General features: G+C 40.8%; 2 protein-coding genes across 9 annotated transcripts in view; one reads left to right on the forward strand and one right to left on the reverse strand.

Annotated features, from left to right (window-relative positions):
- The window catches only part of cmss1 (cms1 ribosomal small subunit homolog), a 154,900-nt gene that overhangs the window by 24,167 nt on the left and 110,756 nt on the right, over positions 1-19,977 (forward strand). The window contains exon 1 of one of the 5 annotated variants that reach the window (XM_007895727.2): positions 17,722-17,738. The exons of the other annotated variants lie outside the window; for them this stretch is intronic. The gene's annotated coding sequence lies outside the window, so the exon portion shown is untranslated. Of the gene's footprint in view, positions 1-17,721; positions 17,739-19,977 lie in introns of those variants that run through there. 5 annotated transcript variants of the gene reach the window in all.
- The window catches only part of filip1l (filamin A interacting protein 1-like), a 125,592-nt gene that overhangs the window by 14,605 nt on the left and 91,010 nt on the right, over positions 1-19,977 (reverse strand). Inside the window, exon 1 of one of the 4 annotated variants that reach the window (XM_007895746.2) lies at positions 17,779-17,843. The exons of 2 other annotated variants lie outside the window; for them this stretch is intronic. The gene's annotated coding sequence lies outside the window, so the exon portion shown is untranslated. Of the gene's footprint in view, positions 1-4,675; positions 4,700-17,778; positions 17,844-19,977 lie in introns of those variants that run through there. One more of the 4 variants, XM_007895747.2, reaches the window with a different exon arrangement.

Here is a 19,977-nt window from a genome sequence, read left to right on the forward strand (position 1 = left end):
TGTGCAGGGCAAGTTTACCACAGACTTGGAAAGTATTTCTTTATACAAAGAATAATCAGCAGCTGGAACAAGTTGCTAGGTTGAGTGGTTGAGGCCAAGAGACTGGATTCATTTAGGAAACAGCTTGATACTAATGGGATGATAATATGATTGGTATTGTTGAAGGATCAGATCTCATTAGCCTAAAGACCACCTTCGTCCAAACCTTGTGATCTTGCAATAACGTGTACAATGGACAGAGGAAATATTCAGAGCTGTGTAAAAGGGTTTGATAAGGTTAGTATAAGTAGGCTGTTCCCACTTGTTGGGGGACAAAATGATGCGAGTGAAGATATGGGCGATGGAAATTTGAATTAACTATTGTTTATGAATGGTGGTGCTGGGGAGACCAGTGAGGAGTGCATTGCAATACTCAAGGCAGGAGGTGACGAAAGCATGGATAAGCATTTCAGCTGTGTGGGTGTGAGGTATGTTGATAGGCGGGTAATGTGGCAGAGGTGGAGGAATGAGGTCCTAGTCAGACCATTCGACCCAACTAGTCCATGTGGTGTAAAGGCACCAGGATAATTACCAACAGGGACCAGTTGGCCAGCTGTACATTCTATGTAAATCTATATAGATGTGGCGCCCCCTCATATAGCGAGATTATAGACTGGTTGACCTTTGTGTCCTTGGTTGTAACCACTTTGTTCAGCTGGAAGCTTTGTACCACAGGAGTGGCATTCTCTGTTGGGCACTCTGTCAACAATCCTCCGAAGAAAACAGGATTGAGTTGAATGCCCCCAAAAAGTTGAACAGCATGATTTCTTCAGTGGTGCACATTCCTTGTCAATGATGTGACTCTTCTCCCTACAGAGCAACAAGCTAAAACAGTCACAGTATCAGTGCCCAGGGACAGCTCATGTGATTTATCAGGCCATCACCAGATGTGAGATTGTGAGTCTTCAACAGTTGGGAAATGAGCCCACCCTTCGCTTTTAAAAAAATCTGTAATGCAGTTTAATTACTGGGGGATAATAATCCCTTAAAAAAAATTATCACTCAATCTACGACTGTTTATGGGATACTGCTGTGCGCAATTGGCTGGCGCATTTCGTCCACAAAATATACAGTCCATTCATTTTACAGTATATTCTGTGAAGCACTTTGAGAAGTCTTGAAGACGCGATAAGGCGCTACATCAAATGCAAGGATTATTATTATTTAATCCAATGGTCTCAAGCTGTAGTGTTGCATTTCCTTGACATCCCCACATTCGAGGAGCATGGCTGAAAACTAGATCTGAGTTTGAATCTTAATCTTCATTGCCGTTTCTCATAAGCGTTTTGCTGTCGTCAGGCAGGGCTGCACACAACTGTCTGGGGAAGATTCCCATGCTGCTGTTTTCTTACAAATTGGCCAAGGAGTGTCAGTGACGGCATCTATGCAGATGTTTGTGTGTTGGCTTGTCCACCTCACACGCTCTTGACCAAGGAGAACATTGAAAGAGGAAAGGGATGAGTATGAAAAATCATAGCACAGATCACTATTTCCATGCTGTTGCCACGGACAATTAAAAAGACTTTCGATGAGGGGTGGAAAAAAAAAAGAAAAATGTGGGCGAAAAGAGATAATTATTGTCAACTCGTGAAAACCAGCACTTCGGCTTTTAACCTACAATAATGCATTGTTCTGTATACTGGCCTCAATATTCCACAAACATTATCCATTGGATTAGTTACCATATCGTCCATTTGCAGCTGTTTCAGTTGTTTGCCAGTTACCATTTCGAAGCGATTCCCCGAGCTAAGGAAACTACACTTTTAAAATTCTGCCAACAAATGTATTCCTTATTAAAATCATAGTGCTTAATCTTTTACAGAGCCATTTATATCGCCATCAAAAGGTGCAGAGTTATTTTGTGGTGTCTGAGGGATGTTCTGAAGTAGAGTAAAATAAATACTGCACGCTAAATAATTTTAAAATTCTGAATGTACTGCGTGGTGTAAAAGTTGAATAATTGTGTCACTTTCATAGAAGAGGAGTTCGAGATTTAAGGAAAGAATTGAGTTAGAGCAGGCAACAGTGTACTGGATTTTCATTTTAACACATTAAGATTGAAGGGAGGAGAAAGAATAATCCTTAATCTTTGCATTTGATGTGGATTTTATTGTGTTGAAGTGTCTCAAAGTGTTTCACAAAGTTTGCTGTAAAGATTGCATTTGTAGGCAATTCCAACAGCCAAATTGTGTAAAACAATGTCCGACAAGCCAAGAGATAACTTTTTTTTAATCTGAGCAATTTTTGGCCAGGACAAAGTTGAAAACTTTTTTTCAAATAGTGCCATGGGATCGTTGAAAGTTCACCTGACCAGGCAGACAGAACCTCGGTTCAATTTTCTCATCCGACGGACGGCACTTCAATCAATGAAGCACCCTCCAACCCCCCCCCCCCGCCCTCCCCGACTTCAGCACTGCGTTGGGAGTGTGAATTCGGGGCTCAAAGCCCCAACTTGGGGCTTGTACCCATAGCCTCATGACTCGCAGACAAGAGTGCTACCAGCTGAGCCATGCTGATGGAACAAGCAAAAAATGTTTAGAAGAACAATGAGCACAGTATTCAGGAAACTGAGAAAGGAAGAGACTGTGAGCTGACTGAGCAAAACTTCTGATTGAAAAGCCAGTAGTTTGTTCTTGAAGAGTCAACAGTTTATCGGTCGAGAAACATAAGGAAGATTGTTGGACTGAAGCCTAGCAACAAGTCCTTGGACTAAAGGAGTTCAACAAGAAGTATCTTGGACACGTAATATTCTGAATAATTCGTTAAAAAAAAGGGAAACACCTCTTTGTTAAAAATCCTTTACACTGGACCCACATATCTTGAGTTATTTCTCTCAAGTTTTGTGCAAGCCCAAGTTCACAAAATCACATAGCTGTCGGGTCTTGTGCTGCTAAAATCAGTCCATTTCAGCATCAGAACTTGTTTGCCTCCTGCTGAATGCTACTGTAGTTGTATTTCAACTATGTTATTGGATCTGATGTATAGTATTTGGATGGAACATTTAACTTTCTGACTTAGTCTTTGCAAGGCTCCTTAATAATAAAGCATTAAGACAAATCTGTGAGGGTATTAAATCACTTAAAGATAAATTGCCCCCCATCTGAATGTTTTGGCCAATTTTCTCCTGAAATGTTTCTTTCCTCCCCAGAAGGAGTTTGACTCGTTTTTTTTCTTCTACTGGGTTACAAGTCTCTTAGGAGTATCTCACCCATGACCATTATTTCTATTTGAACCTTGACGGTGAACGTTGGCAACCAATTCAAGCGTAGAAGGCATTGCAATTGAGCCTGATGATGTTCACACCCAATGTTCACACAAGTGCATCTTCCAACATGATAGCAATCTCTGGGTAGGGAGGGATCAGGAGCTGTCATAATCAATCGGCTAATTTCAACCCTTCAGCTTCTTGACCTGAGGGAACTAAGGACAAACATATTTACTCAATGGCTTGAGATAAGCTGATTTAGCACCGAGTGCTTTTACCTACTCACCATCGGAAGAGAATGGCTCTTTAGTAGTTTAGAAGCAGAAAATAACATTCAAATGCACGATCTAGAGATCAGCCATAAGAAACTTTGTCAGAAGTATGCATAGGATAACCCCTACTAAAAGCAAACTACAAAAACATGCTAAAAATGAACACGAAGCGTTAGCTCGCTCCCCAGAGTACTTTCACTAGTCTTGTGATGATGAAAATTATGGATGGCTCGGCTGATTAATTCACTCATTGCAAAAGAACATGTAATTCATAACCTCTTGGAGTTAGTCACGGAAGTCAATAAGGACTGTTTCGATGCCAGTTAAAATAGAAATTGGCTATAAACATTGAAATGAAACCAGAATATGCCAAATTAGTACTTTTCTTTACAGATTCATTGTGTTGGATATCCTTAGATACATTGTGCATGAACTTATGGATTCAAAGAGCACAGCATACCCTCAAATGTTCTGTCACTATTTTAAGTTGATATTTAGTTATTACGTTATGTTTCTACCGTGACCATTTTGCCAACTGATGCATTTAAAATTTCTCGACGTCTTTTGTACGCCAAGACTAAAACCTAGAGACAAACGTTTGCTGCAAAGAGAAAATGTCACTTAGCTAAATGCCTACCTTCCATATTGGTCTGCTCGTGTGAAGGACTAATTTATTGGATAACAATTTATTGATAAATGGGACATTTTTTAAGATGTCTAACTAGCGAATGAACTAACTTCTTTAATTGCAGCATTTTAATGCATCAGAAAATAGTTTTAAGCCAATTCATTAAAAAAATTATGTAAATAGCCTCACTATGATCATTGCAACATGTGAGTAATAATCTTAGCTTGATTCATTCCCCAAATTAAATAAAATGTTCAAGGGTTTTTTTTGCAGTGCATTTCTGTATGGAGTTTTTGTGTTTAGTTCAGAGTAGAAAATGGCTGAGAAACCAGGATGACATTTATAATAATGGAATAATCCCAATGGATACAGTTCCTATTGACTTGTGCATTTGGGGGGGGGGGGGGGGGGAATGAGCCAATCTCTTGCCTATGCTGAATGAGTTGATCTCCGATGGGTGAAGATAGGGTAAGGTGACCATATTTTGTAAACCAAAACTGGGACATGTATATTAAGATAAATTGAACTCACCACAATTCCTGGTGTTGGCAGTTACTGGAGAAGCTTGTTGATTAATGGCTGTATTTCTCTGATGAGTGCATGTATCTGTTTTAGGATTTTATTGTTCTTGTGCTCAGTTTGTTGTTGCTGAACTTGAGTTCAGGGCAAATTTGGCCAAGGAGATAATACCTCATCTGGAAATCAGGAACATACGATCGCCCTACAGTAGGGGAAATTGGTCCAAACCTTCACTCTCTTGGGTCACTATCTCAGATGCAGTACTGGAGAATGTTCAGTACTGGAGGGCCCTCAGTGCCCCTGGAACCATACTCCAGCAAGATTGAAACTCAACAGAAAAGAAGGAACGCATACCCATTATTGGCAAGAATAGGAGATGGATCGAGCAGGAAAATGTATGCAATGGCTGGAGGTGAATGGGGGGAGAGTGGCTGACTGTCAAGTTCAGATGGAAAAAATTGGAACAGGCTTTAAATGTTGAAGTTATAATAAGGCCTTGAGACTCATAAACATCTGCTGTAAAATCTGCACACGCAAGAACAATTTCAATCATTATGGGTTGAAACAAATTAAAGCAATTAATGCAATTATTCTGCAAACAGGGCCGAAATTGGATTGAGGGTGGGGGTGAGGGGGTGAATCCTTGGGAGCNTTTTTTTAAAAGAAACATAATATGGGGAAGGGGGAAGAGTGCAGGCTGGAATACAGGAACAAGATCAAAGTTGAAACAGAAAAACAGAAATGACAACTTGAATTAATCCAGTGCACTTCGTGTAGAATAACATCTCGGATCACTTTACAATGATGGAGCCTGATGCTGAGCAGGGGAAGGGGGATGTGACTGGAAGTGCGGTCAAAGAGGTAGGTTATAAGGCAGAACTTGAAGACATAGAGAAGGGGAGAGACGGATATAATACAAATTTACATTTATATAGCGCCTTTCACTTTGGGAGGACATCCCAAGGTACTTAATACCCCTGGCTTGGTTGCCCAAACTTGGGGCGGGGAAGGGAAAGATGACCGAAAGTGGATGGATCAAGGGAGGGAGTTCCGGAGATTAGGAGCATAGAATCGGAAATCTTGGTCACTGATGGCGGTGTGTGTAGGGCGGGGGACACAAAGCAAGCCCAAGTTAGCCGCGCAGAAGGGGATCAGAGGAGTGCGGTCGAAGGGGATGAGAGAAATAGGGAAGTGCTACGAGAGCAGAGAGATGGAGAGAATCCATCAGTATCCGAAAGAAAAAGATAGTTTAACCTTTCAAACAATACTCTGTCAAAACTGATCGAGTTGAGTTATAATATAATAATAATCCTGGCATTTGATGTAGCGCCTTAGCGTATCATCCAGACATCTCTAAGCGCTTCACAGGATACACTGTAGTGATGTGACTGTGTATTTTGTAGGTGAAGGCTATGTACAAAGCCCACCTTTCTCTTTTAGGTGACGACTAACTTGCTGAAGCTCCACACCTTCCCGTTTCCTATTTTCAGCATCTGGAGATTTTACTACCCCTCATTTCTACTGAAATGCAGGGCCACATGTAACGATCAATGGACCAATTTGAATTCAGTTTCCACAAACATTCTGGAAAATTTAATTCCTAACACCAAAGCTTCTAAATCATTCTCTCTATTATTTGATTATCAAAAAGGATGCTCTACCAAAACAAACAGCCCAGTCAAGAGCATCTTATCACAAATTCTATCAGCTGCAGGGTATCTTTTTGTCAATTTGAGAACCTAAGTAACACTGTAATCCTTCAGCATTTTACCTGCTAAATCTTTTGTCTTCTGTCTGCATCTTAATTGTCAAAAAATGTGCCTTAAGAAGATTAGTATGGCAGGGATTTATTTATTTCATGGTTAAAGTAGAAGCTTTTGTTGCTTACTCCTCAATAAGTGATCGGATGTTGCAGGAGAAGTGGGCAATGTAAATAATTGTTGGGTTGCACTTCTTCAAAGCAGGAATTTTTCTGTAGCCCTGTGTTTTGTGCTGAAATGTCTAATAAAGGCATCGCGTAAGCTCTTGTTTCACTGCAAAGTGGTAGCATTCAAAGCCAGATAAGAGGATCATTGTGTAAATCTTGTCGGAAGCTGGTGTTGTTTTATGATAACCTAGTCATTATCGGTTTCCTTTACACAAACAGCAGTTTCAAAACTTTAGAGTTTAGAAGTCTGAATCGTATCTCTGCTCAGTTTTTTTTACATTTCTTGTTTGCTCATGACGCCGCCGTTAACCCTTTGAAGGATGAACTGAGCATCTCAGCAAGTTGCTATGGGTGGACAATGATATGACTGCATGTGTTTGACATGCAAATTGCATTCTCCAAAACCACCGTTACAGAATGTAACCAGTGCAATAGAGTGGATAGACAAATTGTCTCCCCCTAGTGCTGGGAACTGAAAGCACAAATCATCCTCAAGTCGAAGGTTGCAATATATACCCACTATAGTGCATTTTCTGTCTCCTTCATTTTTCTTATGGGGTGGGGGGGAAACAGTAGGAAGGCGTAAAGAATTTCATTTGTGTGAAGCACACTCTCTGGGTAACAACAGATCTGTTCGTAATACACATGGAAGAAAACTGGGTTGTTGCCAGCTGGTGTGTGGCCAACACTTTAAGCACTCTGGGACGCTATTCCGTGTGAAGGGCGCTATATAAATGCAAGTTGTCGTTGTTGCAGTTTGAATATTGTGACTCAACTCTCCAGTTTTCAAAGGGTTAATCGTCTCAGAAATCTAATCTCTAGTCTAACTATTTTGGTTTTGTTTAAAGATATATTTCAAGCTGCAGAATGCACTGTTATATTACTGAAGAGCAACTTGAGTTCATCACTTTCAATGATGGAATGCAGTGTTTGAAAACCCACTACTTGTACAGCATTTTACACAATGCAATAAAAATTTACATTTTTATAGTACCTTTCATGTCAGGGAAGGTCACAAGGATCTGGACAGTCTTAAGGTTTGCAACTTTTAGTTTTATTAATTTTGTTAGTTGAAAATGAGGTGGGGGGGGACAAGGGGATAATTGACCTTTACAAAAACAAGCACATTCAACAAAATATATTGCATATTAAACAGTTCCATTAAATCCAGCAGATAAATCAAACTTGTATCCCAAAAGGAAGGGCTGGAGAGTTTCATTCATAAAATAATTCTTGCAAGCAGACCTGATTTTTTTCTATCATCCTGAAATGCCTTATGTGCCATCCTATTAGTAAATTGTATCCAAATCAACATACGGTACATAATAAATACTTAGGCAAATAAAAAATAAAAATAAAAAAGTTTTTTTTAAACAAAGTTTTTTTTCTATCTTTGTTCCCTCTGGGGAGCAAGGAGAATAAGATTTGATTCAGTTTCAGAATAAGTTAACCAAAGTTTGCACATGTCTGTGATTCTTGAAAATGTTTTCTCATGTAATGACCAGTGATATCTTGGCAAGTGGATGGTGTACTGTATGTACAGTATGGATGGATCCTCTGTAAACCACTTTAAGTACAGCTGTATCTGAGAGTACTTAGGGTTTCACAAAATAGGCACTTTGAAATGATTGTAATGCACAAATAATTCCAGTTCTATTGTTCAGTTTGATCTACTATGTGGGCTCCTTTTCAAATACAGTACTGTGTATAAAAAACCCCCAGCAATTTCCTCTTAACTAAGATAATTGTTACATTGAAGCAGTGTGTTTTTACTTTAATACATACTGCACTGTTCCATACTAGTTTGTTGTGTATTTTTTTTTTACACACACGGAAGGAAAATAATATTTTTCCGAGAGATCTGAAAATTTGGCAATCTCCCCTCGTGGGAAGGATATCGGCCCCTTTATCTTGTCATCAAGTTAATAGCTGAATCACGATCACGGGCTATTTTAACAACCTGAAACAAGAAGGTTGCGTCCTTTTCATATTTTGTGGTGACGGTTATGTACAGTGCACACAAGGTTACAATTTACTACAGACGTTCCCTATGTGAAAAAAAATGTGACCAAATTTTGCAGGAGAACCCAGCACATCAAGACACACTTGCTATTAAACGCATTAAACCGGTTTGTGAGGAGTAAAATCAAAACCATTTAAAACAAGATATTTCCATGTTAATTTTATTCCGCCGGCCTTGTAAACGTTAAAGATTACAATTTTAGCATTTAAGTCCAAATGATAGAAATACAATAATTGGCCTGACTACCATAACAAACAGGCCAGATATTTTTTATGAGAGGAGGCTATTGTGTGTCGATTGCTGGATATTTTCGACTTGCATCTAATATGTAATTTAGGAAACTTTTAGCTACTTTTATGAGACAGTAACATTTTATCGAATAGCCTGGACAGCTCCATCCTTTTGCTTTTGGAGTTATAGTACTGAATGTCAAATGGATACTAAGATGTATCAAGTTGGTATCAGTTTAGTTTATTTAACTTGTATCAGGCACTTTGAGGCTTTCTTTTATGTGAAAGGTAATGTGTAAATACATATAAGTTGTTGAAATATAAATGTTGTGAACAACAGAGTCTGTCAGCCACACCAGTGCTTGATTGCTACTGGAAATTTTGCTCTTTGCTCTACGTATTTTATTTGCACTATAAATTTTTTCCAAAACAAACCTGCACAACCATAGGCTTTCATGCAATTTCAATGCAGACGAGCAAAGTTAACGAGCAACTATAAATTTCCAATATCAGTCTATTGACTTCAGTTTTCTAAACTTGAAAACAGATGCAGAAAATCTACAGATGCTTCAAACATTGCCTCAAACAGTTAGCCCAAAGTATAGAAAATAGTTGACCTGGCCACTATAAACTAACAGGCCTGGTATTTTTATATATAGGAGCCTGTTTTTGGTAGATAATAATTTTGATCTGCAGCTGGTATAGAAACATGTTTTTAGAAATATTTCACTACTTTACCCCAAAGTAAAGTTTTATGTTTGTGCTAGGAATAAACCGAAACTGTAGCCTTTATTCCCAAAACGCTTTTTCAAAAAACATTAGGATAAGGCACAGACTGCAAGAGCTTTGCGTGTCTGTTCCAATGAATAACGCACGGAAGTTATAGTAAAGTTAGGAGCTGGGGGAGGAAAAAATTATGCTCTCCCTGGAGTTCTTCTGAAGGGAGTACATACACCCTATTGGTTGTTAGTGATGTCATGCTGTTGGTGGATGACTGGAGCCTGGTTCACATTAGTTGTTTTACTAACTTTCTGGGGTCAATTAGGAGTTTGACCCCCCCCCCCCCCCCCCACAGGACATTGGGGGAAGAAATTTCCAATGTGAACAGGGCTCTTACTGAGGATGATGGGGAGGGAAGGGAGGAGAAGGAAAACAAACGTAATGCAAACGGGAGATATGTGGGAAAGCCTGATTCAGTTCACATTATAATTTAACATGTTAAAACTCTTGCGAGTGTGCATGTAAAGTCTGGGTGACTCTCTCTGTCACTGGAATCTGTTAACATGTTTCGCCCACAGAATATACAGGCAATTCACTTCACAGTATATTGTGTGAAATGCTTTCAGAAGTCTCAAATACGTGATAAAGTGCTATATCAAATGCAAGGATTATTGGTATTATAACATCAATTTTAGGCAGAATCACAAAGGCTCTTCTCGCTCATTGCTTTTTCCTCGACTTTGCACTGGGGTTACCTTGTAAAATGGGGCGGAGGAGAAGTTCTGTTTCCCCTCCTTGGCGATTGTTGTATGTTTGATGTGTTCCTGTATCATTACCAACAGCGAGAGGCTGGCTGGTCACAGGCTGCTCAAGTCTGTCTCCCATAACCGGGAATGAGTTGTGTCACTTTGTAACCAGATTTGGTAAAGTAGGTGATAATTGCTGCTATGACAGTATGACTATGACCATGAAACCCTTTGCCTTCAGATTTAGTCCTTGCGTTTAAAATTTTTTAATGATTCTTTTCTACACCTCCCCCTCCCCACCATGTGAGTAAATGCCCAGGGCAGGTTTGGATCCCCCTGGTCTGTGCTCATCTCAGCTGAGGCAGTGACACACTCCTGGGCTACTCAGGGTTCCCCTTCCTGATCACTGAAGGTACAGTCATTTTTAAATGGGCTTTAAAAGCAGGGGGCTGGGGTGGTGGAAAGAGAGAGAGAGAGAGAGAGAGCTCGGGAGATTTCGGAAGAGATTTCAGGAGAACGGGGGTCAAGTAGCCTGAAGCTCCCCGGCTGACGGTGGGATGGAGCGGGCATGAGGAATGAAACAGCTCAGGATTGATAGAATGGAGTGGGGTTAGCTGGGCAATAAGGAAGCAGGTGATCACAGAGGTAGGGTGGGGGGGTAAGGCTGTGGTAGCATTTGAGCCAGAGTTGCTGCGATCTGCATCTGACTCCGAAATACAGTATTAAAACAAAGCTTTATCTGTCCGTCTCATTAGCCTTGTTCTATTTTTACTTGGTTACTGGTGTATTGCCTCCAGATTTTCAGTACAGCTGCAACTGCTCAGAATTCCCCCCCCCCCCCACCCGTTCCCCCAACCTCTTGCCATCTATAGTAATATCTGATTTTCAATAGCCTCAGTGAAACATTAAACTGGATATACTGTCTACTGCATGCACACGCTCAACTTAAAGTTGTATGTGTGTGTGTGTGTGTGATATCAGGAAGTTATGATCTAATAGAAAAAGCTTGAATCATTAAAGATCCAAGTTTACAAAGAATTACACAGAATGTTACAGCACGGAATTAGGCCATTTTGCCCAACCAGTCAGTACAGTGTTTATACTGCACTCCACAAGAGCCTCCAGTCCTCCTGAATCCCTCTATCATTCACTTCTCATATATGCAGCAGGTTGTTCCATTTTTGATAAAACCAACCCCAAATGACCCCGCCAAATATCATTGAATATGCAGAGAGCCAGATTTGTAGATGGTCGTTGGTTTTGCCTGAAGTGTAATTCTTTTATAATAATCCTTGATATAACACCTTTCACATGGGAAGGATGTCCCAAAGTACTTCACAGGATACACTATAAAGTGCAGTGACTGTGTGCTTTTGGATGAAAGGAAGAATTTTGGAACTTCTCAGTTATAATGTTGCATTATAGTTTGGATAAGGATTCTACAATATTTCTTATAATGTTTTAAAATATGCTGGGGGGAAGAGGTTGGGATTGGATCCATCCTTTGGATTAGATGTTAAACCGAGGTCTTGTTTGCCTGTTCAGTGAGGTAATTAAAGATCCTACGGCACTATTTGAAAAGGGAAGGGAGTTTCTCCAAATGTCTTGCCAACAATCCCCCAAATAAAATTGGTCATTCACTTCATAGCTGTTTATGGGAGATTGGCTGTTGCATTTACCCACAAAACACACAGTCACTGCACTTTACAGCATGCCCTGTGAAGCGCTTTGGGACATCCTCCTATTGTGAAAGGCGCTATATCAAATGTATGGATTATTATTGTTATTTATTCTTATTATCGTAAGCAGGATCGGAAATGGTATGTTGAATGTTGCAATTTCAAACTTGCATTACTGGAGGACACTAAGACCTGTTCAACATGTGGCTCAGTAAAACTAACTGCAACAGCTCTAGGTCATTCATTATTTTTAGTAAGTTGACAGTTCCACAGAAAACAATGGCAGTTGATGTGCTTTTCTATTTATAAAATCATACCCTTTCTGGGACCCAAATATTCTCATGAAAGTCAGCTTGTTTCTTTTTGATTGACTTTTTTTTGGTTGCAAAAATAAATCACATCACCAAGATCTGAATAACTGATAACTTCACATTTGACGTCAACATCCTTTTAAAGCAGGGAAGACTGCATTCACGCTGGTTAAGTGTATATATGGGAATTAAGCTCCTGGGAAACATGCAAAACCTGACCCCCCTTCAGCTCCCTCTCTACCCCACTCGCCTCCGTTTCATCTCCTCCTTCCGCACCACCCTCCCCACTGCCGCTCCCTTGTCACCATGTCACCCCCTCGCCTTGTCTCCTCCACCCCATTCCCCTCCCCTCTCCCCTCCCCCTTCTCTGACTACGTCCCATTGCCAAGAAACGATCCCAATCGTCGACCAGCCAAATGCACTGCACATCTGTGCATTAATCTTGTACAATAATTTGAATTGCCCCATGTAAATTGTATTACCCCTAAACTCTGGAATCTTGCAACTGGACAGCACTGTTTAAATAAATACATTTTGCATAGAGTATATAAAAATATCGCGGCAGCACAAGAGAAACACTGGGAAACGTGAAGTAAAACTTTACTGTGTCTGGGTTTTTATAGGAAAGTCGGAGTCCCTTGCAGATAAGAGTTGAGAATCACAGTGGTCATTGTACACTATTAAACCTGCCCGTGAGGGTCAGTGCAGTACAGTACAGGGCCAACTGCAGATTACAGTCCTAGCACGTCAGAGTGTAGTAGATCCGACAAAGTTTCTCTCTGTCACTTCTGCGCTCTAAGACGCTGCCCCGCCTGAGGGGTGCTATATAAATGCAAGTTGTTGTTGTTTTACTCATAGTTGGCCTTGTTGCTTTATGAGGGAAAAAAGCAAGCAACTGGGCAGTTGGATGAGAAAACGAGTTTCATTTCGCTTCACTTATGTCGAGGTTTGCCCTGTGAGTGTTTCTGCAGCTAGAGAATGTACCTCTGTCCAGGAAGAGCTGAGTAAAAGGTAAATTGTGCTCATTCACAACTGAGGTCTATTTTTCAGGTTCCATGTAAAATGCATGTGCTAAAAAGGGAATGCCAGGTGCCCTCAGTGATGCTAAGGGTATGTTAACAGCTAATGATTCTGTAACCCTCTTCATAATGCAGGACATCCATAATGCCCTCTTTACACATGATTAGCACGACCCACAAACTGAAACTTCGGGAGGTTAATGTTTCATTTATAGGAAACTTCAGTTCTGCATGTCCACTTTTGCATGCGAACCAGTACTTTGTGGAGGGAATCGTGGGGCACGCAAATCCCTGCAGGAAACATTTCCTTCGATTTTTATATCAAACAATATGATAGTAACTACTTTGCAACACGAACACAGTGCTTGATGGTATGGATGTCAACAACTTATTAGAGTTACTCCTTGTGCAGCATTTGTAAGACACTAGCGTTTCGTTCTCCCTTCTCCAGAAATGGGAGTCTGGGCATTTCTTAATTATTTAGTGTTTATTATTAAAGAGATGGACCAAACTCAGTGGATCACTTCATTTACTGCTGTCTGCAAAACTAAAGAACACTTCTACCTCTTCTAAGTTTCTAGTGTTCAAAAATAGTTAACCCCTTTTGATTGCTAAGGTTAACTCAATGATGCTTGAAATATTTCTAACCTCCGGTCACTTTAATAATAATAATTACAATAATAATCCTTGCATTTGATATAGTGCCTTTCCATGTCGTTGAGACATCTCAAAGCACTTCACAGAATATGTTGTAAAGTGAATTAACTGTGTATTTATGGGGCAAAACGCGGCTGTCAATTACGCACAGCAGTGTCCACCAAACAGTCATGGAATCAATGACCAAATTATATTTTTGGGGGTGGTGTGGGGGATTATTACCCCGGGAAAGGGTTCCGCTAATCAACATACTGCTAGGTAAACACAGGCGTTTGGAGTAAGGAAACTTGCTAAAGGTTTCGCCCCGCCCGGGAATCAAACCCAGGTGTTCTCGCTTGCGAGGTGAGCTCGCTACCCACTAAGCTACCAGACTTCACTTTAAGCAGTTTAGTTTCAACTGTTTAACATGAATAGACCCAAAGACTGCAGACACTGTACTTTCATAGACCGAGGGCTGGAGTATTAGTGCACGTGTCTGCCCATTTCCTACACTGCGGCACGTTGCACGTTGCACGGCATGAGTATTGTACGTTGCTGCATGAGCTTTTTTGTACCCAGCAAATGTTGGCAAATGTTTACCCACATGGGTGCCAACAGCGGTCATTACAAAAGTTCAGGATAGTTGAGAGCAACAGCGCAAAAAGGTTTGTTCCTCTTTTAATAATACATTTCTCTCTCCCCGCCCCACCACCCCACACCATTTTACACACTGAATTTCATTTGAATAGCCACACACCTTTAATGGGAGTCATTTACGATTTCCTGTGTGGACGTAGCTTTGGCTTTGCGTTCGGGTATACTTCCCTATCCAATTGGCACAATGAGCATTCGTTAATGAACACAAAAGTAGCTGTGTGTTAAAACAAGATTTGACCCTAACACCCACCATCAATAACTACTGATCTGCAGGCACTTTATTATAAACTGTGCAACCATAAGAAGTAAAGTAGGAGATGTTATAAAGTAGATGGAGAATGAATAATGATAGGGCAACTTATTTAAGCATATTAATCTGTCTCGAAAATGACATCTACTTTTTCCAGGAACTTCTGACTTTATTAAAGTTATTAATATCACAACATCACAGCAGCATAGCTACAGTACTACTTTTTTTTCCAGCAATGCCTTAAATTGACGACTCTTGCATTTATGCAGCAACTTTCACGTAAAGGATCATCTCGAAGAGCTAAGTGGGGAAATGGGAAATATAAAGATGTTGACCAAAGGCATGGTTGGAGAGAGAATGATTTGTTGAAGTTTCTGAAGGCAGGGAGAGAGGTACAAGTCAAAGTGGTTTGGGAAGAGTTCCAGAGGGCAGCAACATGATGGCTGAAGGCTCAACTGTAGATAAATGGCAGAAATTAAGTAAAAACTTTGACTTAGTTACTCTTTTTATTTTAAAAAAAATGCTCCTCAAGCTACCGGGAGAATCTTAATTGAAAGGAATATCGCAGATTAAAACAATTAATATCGCCAGGGTTTTATATATTTGTGGTCCACACTAGCGCAGTGTGGATCCTCAATTTCCAATAGGGAATCAATGGTTAGGAGGTACAGCTCTGAAAGACCTCTTTGATCCCTGACTAGAGGCTCAGACTCGCTACCTGTCACATGTGTACTCTCGCTGTTGATACATTCTTTGCCGATTGATTACTTAATAGATAAAACATGAAATTTGACCATGCTGGTAAATTGTGTTAATCACATTTGCCCATTAAATGATTTACAGCAACGCAGGCATGGATTTTCTTAGCCACAGCAATCGTAAGGCTTTTGTGTTTAAGACCCAATTTAAATTCCTGGCTACTGTATGCCGATAACTACTGATCTCTTTCAAGCAGCAAATGGTACCTTCGTTGAGATTGATTATCTTATTCAGGATATCGTTTTTTTTCCGACAATGGCAATTGAATGATAAACGTTTTGCCTTCTCTCTCACTTCAATTAAGACCAAGGACACACACAGACACACCTACCAGTCTGTTTGCTCAACAATAATGGACTCAATTACCAGTTGCACCCCATAATTTTAAGTATCTATTGAACTGAAGTGAAAGTCTCCATATTAGTGTATTACATTGGTTTATCAAAGGCTACAATAATTCAAAGTCCTAGTGACACTGAAGGTGTTTCACTTACATTTCAGCCAGCTTTTATTTGATTAGAAAGTAATCTTTGCAAACTTGAGCAAATATAACTATGAAGGGAATTGTCAATCGCTGCTCATAATCTGGGGTAAAACATTTCCATTACACTTCTAAAAGATTTACTTTTAAAACGAACACTAAGCAAGAGAAGACTTTCATTCCTGGAGCTGCGGAAATTTGAACAGTTAAAATTTTAGTTGCCTGAAAATACAGCATGACAAACATGTATCCAGTTGGCTCTTTGCCTGAGCTAGTGAATTCTTCAAAATCTCTAATTTAGAAAGTAAATGCCTGTCTTTTTTAATTCTTCTTCGTTTGCAGTGAAAATACACAGTCAGTCCACTTTACAATATATTCTGTGAAGCGCTTTGAAACGCCTCGAAGACGTGATAAAGTGCTTTATCAAATGCAAGGATTATTATTATTATTATTTGCAAGGGAAAAGCTGAACTCCCAAAGTGCAGGCTCGGTTTGCGGAAATATATTTTCTGTTCCAGCCAAATTTTCCCGAGTAGAATTTGGCTATGTTTATAAAATGCACGGAACGTGCAGCCTAGATTCTGTTTTGATTAAGAACATGCGTTAAACGGTGGGGTAGGTATTGTGCCAAAATGTATGCTGTGAAGTACGTGGCTCCAAAGTTTCGTGTCAAATACTGTAGTTATCGTTTATTAATTACAGCTTAAGGCTCTATGTCTGGACACTAATGCACAAGAACAGACTTATTTGAACTTACTGGAAGCAGAATTCAGAGGTTTGGTTACACTATTTTAGCATTTTTTAAAATCTTACTCCTGTTCATCTTTTGGAATATTTGGGATTACTTGGGGGGTGGGGGGGGTGATGTTTTCTTTAAGACACATGGTAGGTTTCGGTGCCGATAAGAGTCACCACACTTGACAGCAGTTCCCCCCCCCCCCGAAAGGCTTTTGAGAAGTTTCGAAGTGATGAGGTGCTGTAAAACTGCACCTTCTTTCTCCTGGAGATTACGCTACCAAAAGTTTGATGCTATTTTTTAAAAAAAAGAAAGCCATGCTGCTGAATAACACTGACAGTCAGTCGCATTTGCAGGTGAACTGGGAGACTTTTGAACTGTACATTGCTCATCAACAAAAAGGCAGCAGTGACTTTCATCCCTACTTCTCACTTCACACCCATCCATCCACTCCCCTGTAAGACTGTACTCATTGCCTGCTTTGAAAAAACCTGCACTGAAATCCTATTAATACAACCAGCAATAAAAATTATTTATACATCAGCTTTTGAATTACTTTTATCCAGCCTCATGTGTGTGTGTGTGTGTGTGTGTGTGTGTGGCTTTCTTTTAAAAAAAAACCTTACAGTTTCACCCCATATCATACAAATCCTCTCCCTTCCTTAAGACTGAGGGTTAACTTTGGCAAGAAAACAAAACTGATCACAGTTGGACTGCAAAACAAGAACAAAGTGCCTTTGCAGTTCCCCTGTGTTTTGTTTTTTTTAACCAAAAAAAAGCAAAAAAAAAAAAAAAAAAACACAGCAACTTTAAAGTTTAAATGCACTTTTTTTTCTCGAGAGAGAGAGAGAGAGAGAGAAGAGAGAGAGAGAGAGAAGGGGGGGAGATGAGAAGTGAGGAGGTAGGAAAAGTCTGAGGGCTCTGATGTCTGTCTCCCCTACCTGATCCCTGCAGCTTGATGTGATGAAGTCCCATTGCCTGGTCTCTGGTCTGGCTGGTCTGGTGGAGGTGGAGGGTGGAGGTGGTGGGGTGGTGGGGGTGTGGAGGGGGTAAGCAAGTGAAGTGCAGATGACTTCTCAGGCTGCAGTGATGTGACTCAGCCTTCCAGGCTGTGGAGATGTGAGCATTCCGGCAGTAACGCCAAACAATGAGAGATGGGCCCTTTGCATTGGCCTTAGTCAATGGTCCATTACGTCAGATCATTGCCATATATGGTGCTCTGTTGTGTGCAGGACCTGGAGTGTCTGTCTGTCTGTCTGACTGACTGACTGGGACTGACTGACTGACTGGGACTGACTGACTTGCAGCGCCTCTGATAGCCACAGCTCAGAGGAGGGAGGGAGGGAGGGAGGGAGAGGAAGCTTTAGTTTGCAAAGCACTTGGGCTTCCAGCTGACGTTCAAGTCCTCAAGTGCAACAGCTTCGCTGGGCTCCAGCTTCCCCCCCCCCCCACACCCCCCCAAAAAAAAGAGGAATCAAATGTGCTCGGGACAGGGCTCTCTGCATTAACAGAATCTCCTTCTTGCAATCGATGGCTGTGGTTTAATGGTTAAAACTAATGGTTTTGCTGATTTTGCTCTTTTTTTTCTTTGCTGGGGTGGGATGGGGTGGGGTGTGGGGGTTAAAAATAAAAAGGCACAAATCCCAGTATTTTTCTAATTCCACCAACACACACCAACACAATGAGAGGATTTGCAGAGAGAGCGTTTGCATTTCTTTTCCCTTGGATTCAGGGATGTGGTTTAAGTGGGACTGTGTTTAAAAGTTTTCAGCTGATCTTCAGCACCAGAAGACTTTGGTGGTTTCTTGGCATTGAGACCCGCACTCTTTAATTCACTGACATTAAAACTCTCAGAGAGAGAGAGAGAGAGAGAGAAAAAAGAGAGAGGAAAAAAATACACACACACACACACACACACAAACACACACAAAACATGTGCAAAATAAAAGTTCCTTGGATGTGTCTGTGCAATGCCAGGCTTTTAGAGCTGTGTGCATACAGTGTGCACTTCAGAGAAAAGCAGTTTAAACAGAGGGATCACCATTCCCAGAGCCCTCTGCCTTCCAAGGAAAGCATTTCAAATTTGCATCCGATATATAAAAAAAAGTGAGTTAAACAGTTAACTTCTGAGTGAAAACAATCATTGCATTTGTACATGTTTCATCGAAGTCGTCTTTTTTTCGTGGCTTATTGTGAGTTTACTGTTTTTTTTGGATTTAGATGATTGGTGACTTGTTGTAACCAATTGCATGTCTTTTTTTCTCCCTCCTCCCCCCCCCCCCATTTAAAATCTGTTGCATACTTCTGTGTTGCAATGACAAATATCGTGGGGGGGGGGTAGGGAGAGAATTTGGGTAGAAGGGGTTAATGGAGGAGAAGGGGGCAGTGGGGAAAGAGAGGAGTAGGGAAGGGGGCAACAGCAGATTACCATTTGTACGGTGCCTTTCACAGTGGGAGGACGTCCCAAGGCGCTGGCGAGGGAGCAGGGCTGGGGGTGAGGGTGAAGGGAGCAGGGCTAGGAGAGTTGTGGGGAGGGGGCAAGGGGGTTGGGGCCGGAACTATATTACGAATAGCCTTCCTTAAAGTACAAGTTCAGACAATTGACTAGTCGCGGTTGTTGGGTGATGATTTATGACACAGGGCTGCCCCTTGAGGGACCTTTTATAGGGTTGTTTGGAGATCGAGGCAGCCACTATAGATCTTACTGCTTCTCGTTTCGGTAGAGGGTGTGAGTCCTCGGAGGATTTTGGTTTTTTGTTTCATTCCAGATTATGTCATCTCCAAAACTTCTTGCAAATTGTGTCACAAGGTCAGGCGATAAATCACGGGCCCTTGCATTTGTCAAAAGTGACATGAAAGTTTGTACTTTGCGGGAAGCACAGTCTGTAACACATTACAATAAATCCTGTTTGCGAAGCCACCTATTTTGTATCTCGCAAATCTGCGCTCCAACTAATGTGCAATTGAATAAGAGTGCAAGAAATAGAGGCATCCATGTAACTATTCCCTTTGAAAGCTTTGCGATTTTTTTCTGCACTGAAAAACTTGTGGAGAATTATAAGAGGCAGTTTGTGGCATCCGTGCTTTGTGCTGTTTGTAAGCTCTCTTTTGAGGATCAAATCTTCATCACTGATAGATAA

Source organism: Callorhinchus milii, unplaced genomic scaffold, assembly GCF_018977255.1.
Source record: "Callorhinchus milii isolate IMCB2004 unplaced genomic scaffold, IMCB_Cmil_1.0 Scaffold4, whole genome shotgun sequence".
NCBI lineage: Eukaryota > Metazoa > Chordata > Chondrichthyes > Chimaeriformes > Callorhinchidae > Callorhinchus > Callorhinchus milii.